Here is a 14,645-nt window from a genome sequence, read left to right on the forward strand (position 1 = left end):
GTGGGATTTTTAAGGAGATTCCCCCAACCTTTCCCCCTCCCCGGTCCTGAAAGGTTTCAATGATGCAGATGTCTTTCTGGTTCCCTTCCTACGGGGGTTGCAGTCTGACTGGGTTCCGCTACCCAGATGCCGCTTCCTGATTTGAGAAGCACCCACATTTCACGGAGCGGCGAAACTCTGGGATGAAGGCACCTGCAGCCAAAAGCTGTGGCCGAGACCAAGCTCAGGATGGCAATTTAAATAGGAGTTTGCGGTGGGGGTGACATGCAAAAGAGCGTCGTCTTCTTCCTCCAAAAAAACGTGCGATTCTTATTCTTTGATAATAATAATATTTTTGGTAAGAATTTACAGGGCTGTTAATTCCTTTATGAAGTTAGGGTAATTTTAAAGCAGGTGCTTTAAACGCAGCACTGGTAAATTTGGGTATCCGGTAAATTCAAGTATTTGAATAACTTTTCTTTTTTTTTAATGCTGTTTTCCCTAGCTAAGGGGTTCGCCTTCTCCGTGAGCATCCCCAGGGGTGAAATATGGTGAGCATCCCCACGGGTGTCTGCCAAGGACCACAGCCCTCACAGAGGGGGCCCAGTTCCCTTCCCCGGAGCACAGCAGGGGCAAAGGGTGGGTACAGGAGGGATGGCCATGGTCGGTCACCCTTGCTGGCCACCCTATGAGGGTGGTCCTGGCTTATTTGCAGTGGGAGATGCTGAAAGCACTTCCTGTTCCAAAAAACAGGGAGCATCGTTTTGACGCTGGGCAATCGTATTGCGGGGGGGCAAAAAGGGCAGGAGCAGTGGATTGGGATGAGGGAGAAGGAGAGACCCGTCGCCCCCCTCCCAAGCCCCCCACAGAGCCCCCCCACAGCCCCAGCCCCCCAGGCCTGCCCCGCTCAATCCCCTCCTGCCAAATTCCCTCTTGTCTCTGCTCCCCCCGCCCTCCACTGCTAATATCAAAATGAAATCTATAAATGCTGCTGGGGTGACACATTTCCCAGCATATTCCCAGTAACCGTCTTTCTGGGTTTCTGGTTTGCTATTCAGCTCTTCAATTATTTATTTCCTCAAGGAAACAGGGAAACAAACTCAGCGAAGCAAACTTCGTGCCCTGTAGTGACACTGTAAGTTATTAAAAAAAATAATAAAAATTCCCCAATGAGTCATTTAAGATGTATTTAATCAGCTCTAACCACAGAGACGATAGTCATGACTAGCTGCTTACTGCCGGCAGCGGCCGGGGAGCACCAGTGGCAGGGCTGAATACGGATCCTCCTGCAGCATTTCCCAACAGGGATATTTGGGGGTAAACCCCGAATCCTTGCTTACAGTTTAGGGTGGTTGGGGGGGGTAATTGTAAGCTCTCTGTAACCTGCATACGTGTCTGGGGTGGGGGAACGTGGGGATGTGGGGGATGTTACAGACACCGTGGTGGGATGCAGGGGATGGAAGGATGCGGGGGATTCGGGGGACGCAGGGGGATGCAGAAGGATGCAGGGGGATGCAGAGCAATGTAGGGGGATGTAGAACAATGTGGGGGATGTGGTAGGAGCTGGGGGATGCAGGGGAATGCAGTGGATGCAGGGGTGAAGGAGATGGAGGGGATTGGGGGGATGCCGGAGGTGTGGGGGGATGCCCACGTGCATGGGCACATTGTGCCAAGGGGCTGCTGAGAGCCCTTTGCCGGGACTTGGAGTGCAGCGGGGTGTGTGCCAGGCCAGTTCCCTGGGAGCCCTGCTGACGTGTCCCCAGAAATCCCCTGCCCACCCGAGCCCCATCCCAGCTCTGATGCCGAATGGGGGCAGCAGCAAAAGGGCCCCCTAAACACCACCTCCCTGTGACGGTGGGTGTCCGCCGCAACCAACTGGGCACTGACCCCATGCTCAGGAGAGACCCTCTTGCCCCTGGGGGCCATTTTCCATGGGACCCACCTGCTCGCTGCCTCTCGCATCACGGCCAGGCCTCTCTGCTCCCTCAGCCGCAGGGACCCACTGGGGCACGTCCCGTGTCCCCGCTCTCGGCCTGGAGAGTGGCAGAGGCAATGCAGGAGATGGCTAAAGGCTGTGCAGGGAGTGTGTACAGACCAGTACGGGTGGGATCCAGTAGAGAGAAACTGGGAGGGAAACGGCTGGCCTGGGAGGTGTTAAGAGCAGCTTATCTTTAGCTCACCCCTTACTTTCAGCCCAAACCCAGAACCACCCGCAGCTAAAATGCTCGTGCCTGAACTGTGATCTACTTTGAACTCGGGTTTATGTGTGCTGCGGAAGGGAAGTGCTGAAACCTGTCTTGCTTCACGGGATGCGCTGATCCACCCTGCTCTCCCCACCGAAGGCATCCACAAAGTCCAGCGCAGACGCCTGCTGTCACCCCACAGCTCCCCGGCTCTGCGCTTCCCAGCCCTCCCACCTCTCCCGTCCTCTGCCCTGGGAGCGAATGCTCACTTGGGCAGCGCTTAACCTCTCGCTCCGCCACCCCCGGAGCCGGGTGCAGCCGTCGAGCTGCTCTCCCCGCATGCCGCTGGCATGCCGGGCTCCGCTTCAGCTTGAACGCCGGGAAAAGCAAAGGGCATAATTTTAGGAGAAGCATGTGAAATGTGTTCTGGCAGATCAGCCGAAGAGCTCTCCAGTGAAAGGAAAGCATTAACATTTGCAAAAGGTCCTTGCAACAAAGCAAAACACTCCCAGCAGGCAAATCCAGATATGGGGATGTACAAGCCCTGGGATGCAGATGGGGATGGGACAGGTCCCACTGGTTTGGGGAACGGTCTGGAAGTGTCCTGGGAAGGAAACATCCCCGGGCAGGAGTGTTAGGCTGGGCTGAAATGGCGGAGGCAGTCGGAGCAGGGAGGGACCGCTGGCTCCTGGCTGGGATCGACAGCGTGCAGAGGTGCAAGGGGATGGGTTTAGACTTGCTTGGGACAGGATCTCCCCCGGGTCTGAGCTCCTTTTCCGTGCCAGCCCCTCTCCCCCACATGATGGATTTGCAGAGAAAGGAGGGGAAAAAAAACCCTGAAGCCTGCAGCCTGTGATTCATCCTTACTATATTTGCACTTATTATTAGAAAGATGAAAATATAGCCAGAGCTGGAATTACAGATTTAGTAAGCAGGACTGCCTATTTCAGCACATACTGCTCTCCCAATAACTCTGACGCTCCAGGGGACCGACTTACACCCTCATTAGCATTAAGGCATTGCCCCACACAGTCTGGTGATACATCTGGGTGGATATATTAAGCGAGCAAGTTCTTCAGGGACAGCAATGTTTGTGTTGTTCCTGGTGGTGCCCACTCAGCACGCTGCACCACCGGCCAGCACCCGCAAACCTCTGCCTCGACATTAAGCCTCCTGCTAATGCTCGCCCAGCTTTTGGAGATATATTGGTCCATGAAAGCCATAGGCAGGAGAGACTTGTTTACTCTCTGCTTTACAAACCTTCTCCATTCCTGGCAGGGAGCCTGTGCCAAGGGGAAAGGGGAGGAGACCCAGAGCTTGCCAGCTCCTTGCTGTAACTCACCCCCAGCCCCCAGCTTTTTATGGACAAATTATTAACAAACCCGGGAAGGGCTGAGTGCCACCTTCTTGAACCCAGGGGTCTCGGCAACCATGCCCAGCCCTGTGCCAGCCCTCATCCCCGTGTCCGGCCGGGGGGCTCTACACCCACCAGGGAGGGAAAGTGGCTGACGTCTCCCCGTGACACCTCTCTGCGTTACCCCATGCAAGGAGACCTGCTGCCATCCGTGAGCCTGGGCAGCCTGCCCGAAGGCCACAGCATCCCCTTGCGTGGATTTTTGCTCCCCCCTGAACTGCTCGTTGTGGTCAAGCAGCCAGAGTATCTGCTGCAGTCTGCTTGCGTAGTTTAAGACCTTTTGGTTTGCTAAGAAACCAGGTTCATTCTACATTGTGGCTGCCTGTGAAAGACGTTTTCCAAGGTTTATTAAAGCAGCAGGCAGCTGCATGACCTGAAGAAGAGCAAATAAACTACCAGGTATCAGGTGCGGCTGCTGGTCTCCAGCATCTTGCTTGCAAAGCATTGGTGTGTTGAGCCCACTCCAAGTGCAAAAGCCAACACGGAGGGGCCAGGAAGGCAGCACCAGATCCCCACCATCAACCCAGACCTTGTCACGTCGCCAGCCCAGGGCTGCCCCTCCTTGCCAGGCGTGGTGGGATGGGGACAGGGAGGGAGGTAGCAGGCTCCCATCTGGGAATTGTGGGCACCATGCCCTGCTCATAACCGTGTTGTTTGGAAGGCTCTTACTTGTTTGGAAGGGTCTCCTCAGCAGCCCAGCATTGGGAAGACCCCCTTGGACCCCAGACCCAACCCGGCGGTCAGTCGAGGGCTGCAGAGCAATCCAGCAGCAAGCCTTGCAAGATGTATCGAGCCGCCCCACTGCAAAGCCAGCAACCACCTTTTCCACGGCAGCTCTCGGCCAAGGCGTAGGACCTGTGCGCATCGCTCCATGGCAAATCCCACCATCACCTCCTATGCTGACAGCCAGCTTGCCCACCCACTCGCTGCTGGCGGTGGGTGCTGGGGGGGGAATGGAGAGGACAAGTCCCAGGCGACTGGGTCTTACCCCACACCCGTGCAGCTGGGCTGGCCCAGCTCACCTCCCCGAGTGGACCAGGTCACCACGCAGAGCACAGGGTGTCTTGCTGAAAGGCACTGGCGGGCTGGGAATAGCTCCGCCCAGAGGCGCAGGAAATTTGGGTTCGTTTTCCCGTGAGATGGCAATGCAGTGCCTGGAGCAGGGCCCCGGGATCCGTCCCTCCGGCCACCGCAGCCCACTCAGGGATGCGACCCCAGTGGGGCAAGCAGTGTGGTGAGAGGCATTTTGGCAGCAGCGCGGTGACCCGCGTGGCCGGGGTCTGTGGGGAACACATCCTTGCGAGATGCTTTCCTCTTTTTGCTGTCCATAAGGGAGAGCCACCGCTTTTGGGGGACAGTTTCCAATTGCTCTGGCCCCAGGGAAGGAAAGAGAGGGCACAAGGGAGCCGGCCCTTGGGACCGGGTGTAGCAGGAGGCTCTGAGCCCCCGGTGTGGTCGTGTTTGCTGTGAGAAGCACCGGGGGACTTGACCTTTGGAATTGCAAAATACTGGGTGATCCCAACCGCTCTCCGGAGAGGTGATGGCACCCCTATTTCTGTCCCTGGCCTCCTAGGGAACATGTGGGAGGTATTTTTATCCTCCTCACGGCTCCCTTAGTCACCGGAGCTTGCTTTAAATGGGTCAAAAGGGAATAAAGATGCCGCAGCCCTTGCTCCCTCGCTGCCTGTCTTGGAGCACATTTACCGGCAGCACCGATGCTCCCTCCGCTTGTTCTCCATCCTGGCCAAGTGCTGCCGTGGACCCGGAGACCCACGAGAGATCTTCCCCTCTCCGTCAGTGTCGGCTGCAATTAACTCCTCATTAAAAGCCCGGTGGCGAGGCAGCCCCGCTGCAGAGGTGCCGCATGTCAGGACAGCATGGGTTCTCTCCCGGGACAGCGAGAAGGAAGGCGGCCACCCTGATGGCGGCAGAGGCAGCGTGCCGGGGCGGATGGATGCGCAGGGAAAGGGGCAGCAGGAAAACTGCATCCGTCCTGAGTGCCCAGACACGTGTGTACAGGACGGCAGGACTGGCCCTGGGGTATTGGGGGCAAGCATGGCCCCACTGAGTCATTTCAGGAAGGGGATGAGGTGCACCGGGAGAGCCCACAAGATTTGCATCTGTTGCCAGCAAGGCCGTAACAGCATTTGACATCAATGACCCCAAAATCACGGTGATCTTCCTGGGCCATGGTGCCACTCACTACTGCAAGCCCCAGTGCGCTCTGCTGCATGTTTTTGCATGCCTCGTCATCATCGTGCCGGCACGACTCGGGCGAGCCTGCCTGGGCACCGCGTTTCATGGGCTAGTGACTGGCTTACACCTCCCACTTCCACCCGGGAACCACAGGAAACCTTGGAGGGTTTGGAGCTGGGGCTCTGCCTGAGCATCTCCCCCTGCCCTGGCTCCAGGCCCCCTGCCCTGGCGGAGCCCGGCGGGCTCTGCGAGCGGTGCATCCCTCTTCCAGCGGCCGTGCTAGCTGGTCACCGGGCCAGGACATTTTAAAGGGTTTGCTCATGAAGGGTGACAACGGAGCTCCACATCTGCCCTCACCCGGCGTTTCGAGGGTGCGATTTCCACTATGGTTGCCTCTGTGGCTGACACCCGGTTTGGAAGGGACAGGGCTAGCCTTTAAGGCGACCTCAAAAGATGAGCAGGGGGCGAGTCGCAGCACCCAGGGGAGATTTGGGCCTAATCCTTGTGACATCTTATACCCAGAGAGAGAGAAAAACAGCAGGAGACAAGCCGGGTGCGGGGAGGGGCGATGGCTGACAGAACCAGGCAGTCGCCTCCATCACATTTAAGGGAGTTCATTTTCCTCCTGTCTCCTCGGATCTGTCCTCCCACTGCACTTGCACAGAGCCACGCGGCACGGCCACGCTGGAGAAGAGGCAAGGGGAGGGGGACCAGCTCGTCGGGAGACGTCCCGGAGAGGAGCCACGGCTCGAGGCACGTCGTGCAGATGGGGGTGCGGTGTGAGCTGGATGGAGAGCGGGGGCCGGGAGGCTGCCCGGGACCCCTGCCATGTGCAGGGAGGGTGGGATGGGTGCTGGCAGCCTGGCTCGCCCACTCTAGTGGGAAAGTATCTTTGCTGCAGGAGGAGACTGCAAAGTCCTCCCAGGCCACGGTGCTACCCTCGGACACCTCGAGGCGGGAGCCAGGCCTGCGGAAAGCCAAACACTGGCATAAAGATGGCAAGATTAAAAAAAAAAAAAAAAGGAAAAAAGCAAAGTTTTGGGACTTTTCTGATTTCAGCTCCAGCTCCTGAGCCTCCAGGCCATGCTCGTTTTACCTTTGCAAGGCTTTTTTCTCTGAGAGCCGGAGGACTGGAAACCCATGTCTTGCTAACAAAGGCAGAGCTCCATGGGCACTTGTGTGGGTGGGGAACCTGGCAGGGCTTTGGGGCTCCAGCCCCTTCAATTTCTAAAGCCACTGAGCCCCCCCTCGTGCAGCCAGGGAGGGGGAAGTGGCACAAGAGTGGCAGCGAGGGCAGCGCAGCTTGCGGAGGCATCCGTCCCCCGAGGTAAAGCCGGTGCAACGGGAAAATGTCTCTGGCGATGATGTGGAAGACGGCAGAAGGGCTGCTCAGGTGTTGCTAATTTTTAAGACCGAGCTTTTTTTGTCTTTGCAATTCGGCTGCTCAGCAAGGCATGACATTTCCTCACCTCTGCCGTCCCGGCTGCCCCTTCTCCCAGTGGCCCTGCCGCCCGCCAAGGGCAGGCTCCTGGTGGCCACCGTCACCACACAGCCAGCAAGCTCTTGTTCGGGGCTGAAGGACAACAAGGAAATGTGAGCTAAACACCTAAACGTGAGCTCCACGCTAAAACATCCCTTGCCCCTCCAGAGGGCTCTTTGGTACGAGGCATCTCTGATGCACATACCATTCCCCTGCTGCAGGATGATGCAAGTGTCTGGGGTCTTCCCCTTTACCCAATACTGCCTAATACTTTAGGTAGAGCAGCCTCGAGCTGGAGCCCTCCCCATTTAATGGGGGCTCCAGCATTCACTCAAGAGGGGCAAACTGGGGCAAGAGAGCTCCCACATTTCCAAATGCTTAGCGCTCTGCGTCCTCCACGCCTCCCAAAGTCAGGGGCCCAAGGTCTCGTCTCAGGCTCCTAAACTCCAAGGGAATAGAAATCAGGAGATGCTTCTGGCTGTGCTGTGCTTAGCGACGTGCCTGGGGTAACGCAGCAGCTCTCGAGCATGGCAGGGAGCTGCTTTCTGAGCCAGTTTTGCTCTGCCCAGGGTCCGGTTGCCCCTTCCCACCTCCCAGGCAGGACCCCTGGGAGGGCTGAAGGGACCCTCTGGCCGAGCTCCTCTCCCAACGCCCGGCTTGGCACGCAGCAGCCTCCCCTTCCCCAGCGGTGCTGGGGCCAGCTGCTCCATTCATGCCGGCTGCTCCATCCTTAAAAAGGATGGCAGCCGGGAGCTTTCACACCTATTTCAGACCTGGCCCAAGTCTGCTGGGCTCTCCGTGCCGCCGGCGGTAGAGGGCAAACTCATTGCTGGTGGATGCCAAGTGCTTATTTTTCTCCTTGCATTTGCAATTACCTCCGTTGGTTGTGACAAGTATTGGCAAGCTTTAAAAATTAGCAGGGCAGCCACAACCCTGCATTTACGCCCCTTGCTCCAGCAGCCCCAACCTTGCATTTAAGCCCATCACCAGCCAGGGCATGAGCATCATCATCCTCTGCCCACAAAAGGCCGACGGCACATCACGAAACACAGTGTAGGGGGCAGAAAGCAAAAGGCGAGACCAACGCCAGCACCAGCGGGCGACCGCACGGGGTGTCCATGGGCTCTCGTCACAAGGTGAATGTCCATCACTGAGACCCCCATTTGGGGGGACATTGGGGGGACATCAGGGCCATCGGGAACATCAGGGACATCTCTCTCTGCAGCAGCTATTAGACTGTGAAGCAGTCCTCCAAGAGGAGTGATGGGCGAGGATTAACACCTGCCCCGCAGAAGGCCTGGGAGGCTCAAACGCAGCCTTCCCCACCGGGTCGCACGCCTTCCCTGCCCGCGGTACGTGAGCCCGAGCAGGCGAGGCTTCACCGTCCCCGCCGCCCACTCCCCGCCGGAGGGATCCCACGTGCGGGGGCGCGTGCCCCAGCCGCCTCGGCCGCCGCGCTCGGGCGGTTGCAGAAGTGAGAGCAGACTTGTCGCATCCTCCGCCCTGAGCCCGCTCTGCTGCTTTGGCACGTTTTTAATGATGCTCGGCTTGCTCCAGCCTGAGACGCTCCTATAGCCACACACGTCTTGCTGTCTGGATTTTCAGGTTGTCTCCTGTTCTTCTTAATTTAGTCCTATTCCCCTCATTACACATTTTCTCTCTTACTCTGTCATTTGTGGAGCTGTAAGTGGTTACTGAGCCCCTCGTCTGGTCTCGGCACTTCGCAAACCTCACATAGACCTTTAGAAATAATTTTTTGGGAGCCAGTATCTTGCCTTCTTTTCCTTCCCTTCTTTTCCCCAAGGTTTGCCACTGATCCTCCTGCATCCCTGGTCACGGGAGTTTCCGCTGTCACTCGTCGCCCTGTCCCTTGCCTCCTCGGGGTGGGGACGATGCCCTTTGGTTTGGCTCAAAACTGCTCACTTAATTGCTCTCCTCTCACCTCTAGACTGCACCGAGCAGTGCCAGCCTTCCCCCTTCCTTACTTTATATGGGATTTTTTATCCCCAGAAATATTTGCTTAAGCTGAATCTCACTCCGTGGGCTTGCAATTGCCACAGGCTCTGGCGGCACGGGAGCAGGCGAGCTCCCGGCACACTGGGCGGGCGATGTGCTCACACGTGTCGAGGGACGGTCCCTCGCTGCCTAATGAGACAGGGGGGCAGAAGGGGTGCGGGGGCAACCTGGCTCCAATGCCAAGGCTCTTCTGCTGTTGTTAGAAATGGTGGCAAGCAGGCAGCAGACAAATTGCACTTTAAAACGAGTTTCGTGAAGGTATAATGAATATTTTGCACTTATCCAGTGCACAACAATGAGGAGTGGGATGGAGAGGGTGGCTGAGGCTCGGCAGCGGGGACTTTACACCCCTGGCTATCGCAGGTGATGAGCACTTACATGGGTTCAAGGGAAGCCCAGACAAGCTCAGGAAGGAGAAACCCTTTGAGACGTATCAAACCCCAGAAACAACCCCCGGGTTAGGAGTCTTCCAGCCCCAGGCTGCTGGGGGAGAGGAGATGGCCTGGGAAAGTCTCATTAAACACTTGCCCTCCTACTATCTCCTAGGCATCTCCCTTCGGTCACTGTCAGAGACGATTCCTGGGGCTGGACAACCCCTCGGTCTGACCCTGCCTGCTCTTACCCTTCCTTCCGAGGGGCTCAAAGCCACGATGGCTTCGGCTGGCATCCCTGGGTGACAAACATAGGACTTGTTTGGCCCAGAGCCCTGCTGCTGGTGGTGTCTGTCCTATCCCTGGGCTGGGATTTGGGAGGTGGAAGGAAAATGCCGAATCCGATGGGAGCACCAAGGTGACTCCTGATTGCTGCAGCAAGGCTCCTGCCGGCATGGTGCCGGGACGGTTCCTATGGAGGGAAAGCGACACGCTTGATTTTTAGTCTCCTGAAAGGCAGGGGCTTATTGCACAGCAAAATGTCATTGGGTTAATGTCGGGAGACCTGAAGCAAATCCCTGATGCTAATAGGATTGGGCCGTCTTCAGCAGGTCTCACTCGCAAAGGCGGATCAGGCCAAAACAAAGCTGGCTCGAGAGCCCGCAGGCTCCCAGTGGGCGAGGGAGCTCTGATAGCAAAGCCCTCTCCCTCCTCTCTAATCCAAGGAAAAGAGACATCAAAGGGTGAGCGCATCCACTCCGGGACCGCTCTCGGGGAGCCAAGGGCGAGCAGAGCCATGGTCTGCCACGGGAGAGGGGAAGAGGCAGCTCGGCACGTGCCAGTGCCCGGGGAAGGGCGGCCGGAGGAAGATGGTGGTCCCGAAGGCGGCACGCTGCTCCGTACGGAGGTGATGCGAGGGGGCAGCCCGCATTTTCTTTACCTTCTGGCTCACCCTCGTCCTCTGCCATGTGAAAAGCAAACCTGATCTGCTGAGCCTCCCCTCCCCTTCCCTGGTATTAGTTAAGGACCTTTCCTGACCTGTTCTGCTCACAAGCCTTCCCCGATGCCTGCCCAAAGCCTCTCTTTCTCTGAACACATCCCTGATTGCTTTTTCATCCCTTTGCACCTCAAGCAAGGGCAGGAATGGGAAGCCTGAGGCCAGCCTTTGCTCGAAAAGGGTTATTGTGAGAGGAGGGAGGTGCTGAGCCCCTCCACGTCCCCGCTGGAGGAGCCTGTCCCTCAGCACGGGGCAGAGTAGGCAGAGGAGGAGGTGGATGTGCTCCTGCTGCCAATGTCCCACTGTTTCCATGTTGAAATGTTATCCTTGTAGAAGAAAAGGAGATTTCATCCGCTTGCTGGGAGGTTTGCAGGCACCTGGCAGCCCTGCTCGGATGCCAGTCGGCTGCCCTGGCCAGCCTGCCCGGCAGCGGGCTCTAGCGTAGATTGGCTGCTCCGGCCGCTCTGGCCACCTCACTCCCCGGGGCTCCCCTGGCCACGGCACATCCACCCGCCTTCTCCCTGAGATGGCCGCCAGCACAGGGCCGCGCAGCACACACCTGCACCCCTCCGCCGTGCATTGACACACGCACGCACCGCTCCGCCAGGTGCTAATATGTATGTGCGTGGCCATGCAGCCCCCCACCATGCATTTACACGCATACACGTGCACATACGTGCACCCCCCATGTGCACCCACATCCCCCACCGCACACTCAGACACATACACCCCACACACACATTTACATGGCTGCGTCCCCTTCCACAGCCCGTATCCCCTGTGCCCACCCCGGCTCATCAGCGCTTACACCCCGCTACAACTGCAAGCACGGTTACACCCGCCTGGCCCAAACCCACCTGGGTGGGGGTGACGAGCCCCTGCACGTTCCCTGCTGTCTGGGGATGAGGAGGGGCAGCTGGTTTGCACGGAGGCGTCCCACCGTGCCGGCCATGCCGTGCCGCCCTGCGGGCTCCGTGCCGCCCTGTGGGCTCCGAGCCTCCCGTGGCACCTGAGCGTACCTGGCAGCCGGCCGGTGCCTGTGCCGGAGCCAGGGCTTGGCACGGCCACCCTTCCCGAGGAGAGGCTCTGCCCGCTGCTGCCGGTCTGCTGCCGGGATGGCACGCCGCACGCTGCTCCCAGCCATATGGCCTCCTCCCGCCGACCCTGCCTCGGCCGCCGGAACAAGTGCCCTAAATACCCGCCCGGCAAACGCCAGCAGCTCACTCTGCCACCACCGCCATCTCGGGTCCTGAAGCACGGGGGGGAAAGCGTTGGGTCCCTTTTGCTGCCACAGCCTGGTTTTTATTGCTCCACAGTCAGCAAAAGCAGCCCGGGGCTGGCCCCGCTGCCTCCCACCCGCTCTGCCATGGACCCCCCTTTACACACAGCAGTCTCCCCCCGCCCCGGGGACGCCTCGCATGGGGATGGCTGCTCTCATCCCTTCTCCGTTTGCGTGTGTTTTGCCCTAAATGATTGCGGTTTGAATCAGCATCTTGCGTGAGGGGTGGCCACGGCCGAGAGCGGCTGGGGGGAGCAGCGGGGGGGGGGGGGGGACGCAGTCAGGGATGCCGCAGCACCACCGGGTAAGCCGGGCTGTTCACCACCACCTCCAGGTGTGCTTATATTGCCTTTTAACGCTTGAAAAAGCTGGTGGAAATTTGCTTTAAGCAGGAAGGCAAAGGATGCTCGGGCTCCCCCCAGGATAGTGGCAGGGACTGACTGCACAAGCCCAGCTTGGGAGGGAGGTTTGGGGCTGGGCTGTTCCCACTCCGCTTGCAGGCACCAGTGGGGGGGACGGTTTTGAGTCCAACATCCCGCCCTGAAGTTCAGATGAGTGTAAAGGTGGCTGCAAAGACCCCGCACCCATCCAGGCAGTGCCAGCAAAGCCCCTGGGGCCAGCAAGCTGCTGGGTACTGAGTGCCTGCACGGGGCGGAGCGTTTGCCACCGCAGCCCCCGCCACCAGCAAAGTCTCCGGGATTGATCCTATATGCAAAGTCCATATGCAGCCAGAACCTCAGCACCCTGGGGGTCGCAGCTGATGCTCGGGGATCTCCATGGCTGTATCTGGGGGCACGGCTGCCCTCTAACAGCGGCAGCTGGGGGAGCTCAGGCTGCCAGTCCGGATCCCGCTCGCCGACACCGCAGCGTAAATGAAAAATAAACCCTTGCTTTGAGCAGATTTTCTCCTGATTCCTCTCTATGTCATTTGGGTTCGAATCCAGCCCCCTTTGGGAAGCTGGGAGCTTGCAAATCTCGACTTTTGAATGCTTGCAATTATGATCATAATGGTAAAGGCACATATGCTTCTGTGTTTTCTATAAGCTGTTATGAGGCACAGTTGCTCTTTTACAGCCGTTTTACAGCCAGAGCATCAAGCGCAGGGGGGAGAATAAAACCCTGTGCACGTTGGGCTGGAAATAGGGTGGCTGGGGGCTGCTCCAGCCTCTGACACCACATCCCTGCGTGCCCAAAATTCATTTAACTTTCCCCTGCTCTAGCTCTCCATCACCGACACCAAAAGCCCAAGCTCTCCTTTGGGTTCCCTCATCTGTTGAGCCCATAAGTACATGCAGAGGGAAGCAGCATCTTACTGCGCGTTAGCCCAGCACCCAACTCCGGGGATCCCTTATCCCAGTCGCAGACAGTGGGTCCAGGAAAACTCAGGGCTTCCCAGTGGGATGCTGATGGCCAAAGAAATTTCCCCCATATAGAATGGGAAATGCAAGCACAGCCTCTTCCCCAGCTCTACCCCTGGCTGGAATGGCATCAGCTTCAGTAGCCAAAGTTTTGGAGGGGAGCAGGTTTCTCCGGGGTGTTATGGGGGATGGTGGGAGGTGTGGGAATGCCAGTGTCCCACGTATCCCCAGGGACAGTATCAGGAGCTCTGCCTCTGCTCTGCCTCCAGGCAGGGGACAGCATTGCAGTGCGTGCTGGAAGCTCTTCCTGACAGCCTTCCTTCACCTTTAGCTCTTCCCAGCTGACGATGTCGGGCATTAGCTGCTGATTTGCAAGCAGCAAAACCCACCCCAGCAGTGCTCGTTGGCACGCAGGCATCCCCATCCCCAGAAGTGCCCGCAGATGTTGCAAACACATCCTTTGCTTTTCCTCCGGAGGTCCCTGCTGACCTGAATTTTCCTACGGGTCCTGCTGGTGATTCCCAGGGATGTGAGAGGTGTGGGTGCTGGGCTAAAGCATTTCCCTCCCGCAGCCCCCTCACTTCTGGGATGTAACTAGTGGCTGGGTCGCTTATTTGACAAAGACGAGCTGACGGCTCAGTGGGTCTGTGGGCTGCAGGCCCCAGGTGCCAGCACCGGACGGAGTCAGCCCCTGTGGGGTCTTGCCCTGCACGTCGGGGACATGCCGGGGGGGTGCTCCTCCACGCTGTGCCCTTGGGTTTGGTTTCCTTCTGGGTTGATGCACGCAGCTAACACCTGTAAGTGGCTCTCCCTCCCTCCCTCTGGCTCCCAGAGACCCTTTAAATTGGTTGCTTCACACTCAGTGAACATCGTCTCCCCCTTAAAACTGTTCCCTTTCTCCCAGGTCACACCAGGCAACCATTTTCCAGCAAACTCCCCGATTTTGGCCAGTTTTTCGCTTAGCCTGCTAACAACCTGCTAAAGCCTCCGGGCCCCAGGGCAGCTCTGCTTGCACGCACGTCGGGAGCGATCGCCCAGTGCCTGGGAAATGATTGCTGGCATTACCTGGGCAGCCAGCAAACTTTGCTTGCACAGCTTCTCTCAAGGCCAACGCTGCTGTCGGCTATTAGCGCTAACGACCCTCATGTCTGCAACTTCCAGCTGATGGGGCCTTTCATCAGAGAGCCCCTCCGAGATTCAGGGAAAGCATGTCTTTTGGAGATGCGCGGTTTTCTTCCGCCTCGCTGACTTTTTATCTCTTTTGGGAAGCTCTGGAGGCTGCAAGCTACCTTACCTAATGGATCTCTATTAGGTTGCGGCACTGGGGGCCGATCGGACGTGTCCCAAGCTCCAGCTGCTCTCCTTATCCATG

Source organism: Calonectris borealis, chromosome 1 (assembly GCF_964195595.1).
Source record: "Calonectris borealis chromosome 1, bCalBor7.hap1.2, whole genome shotgun sequence".
Classification (NCBI taxonomy): domain Eukaryota; kingdom Metazoa; phylum Chordata; class Aves; order Procellariiformes; family Procellariidae; genus Calonectris; species Calonectris borealis.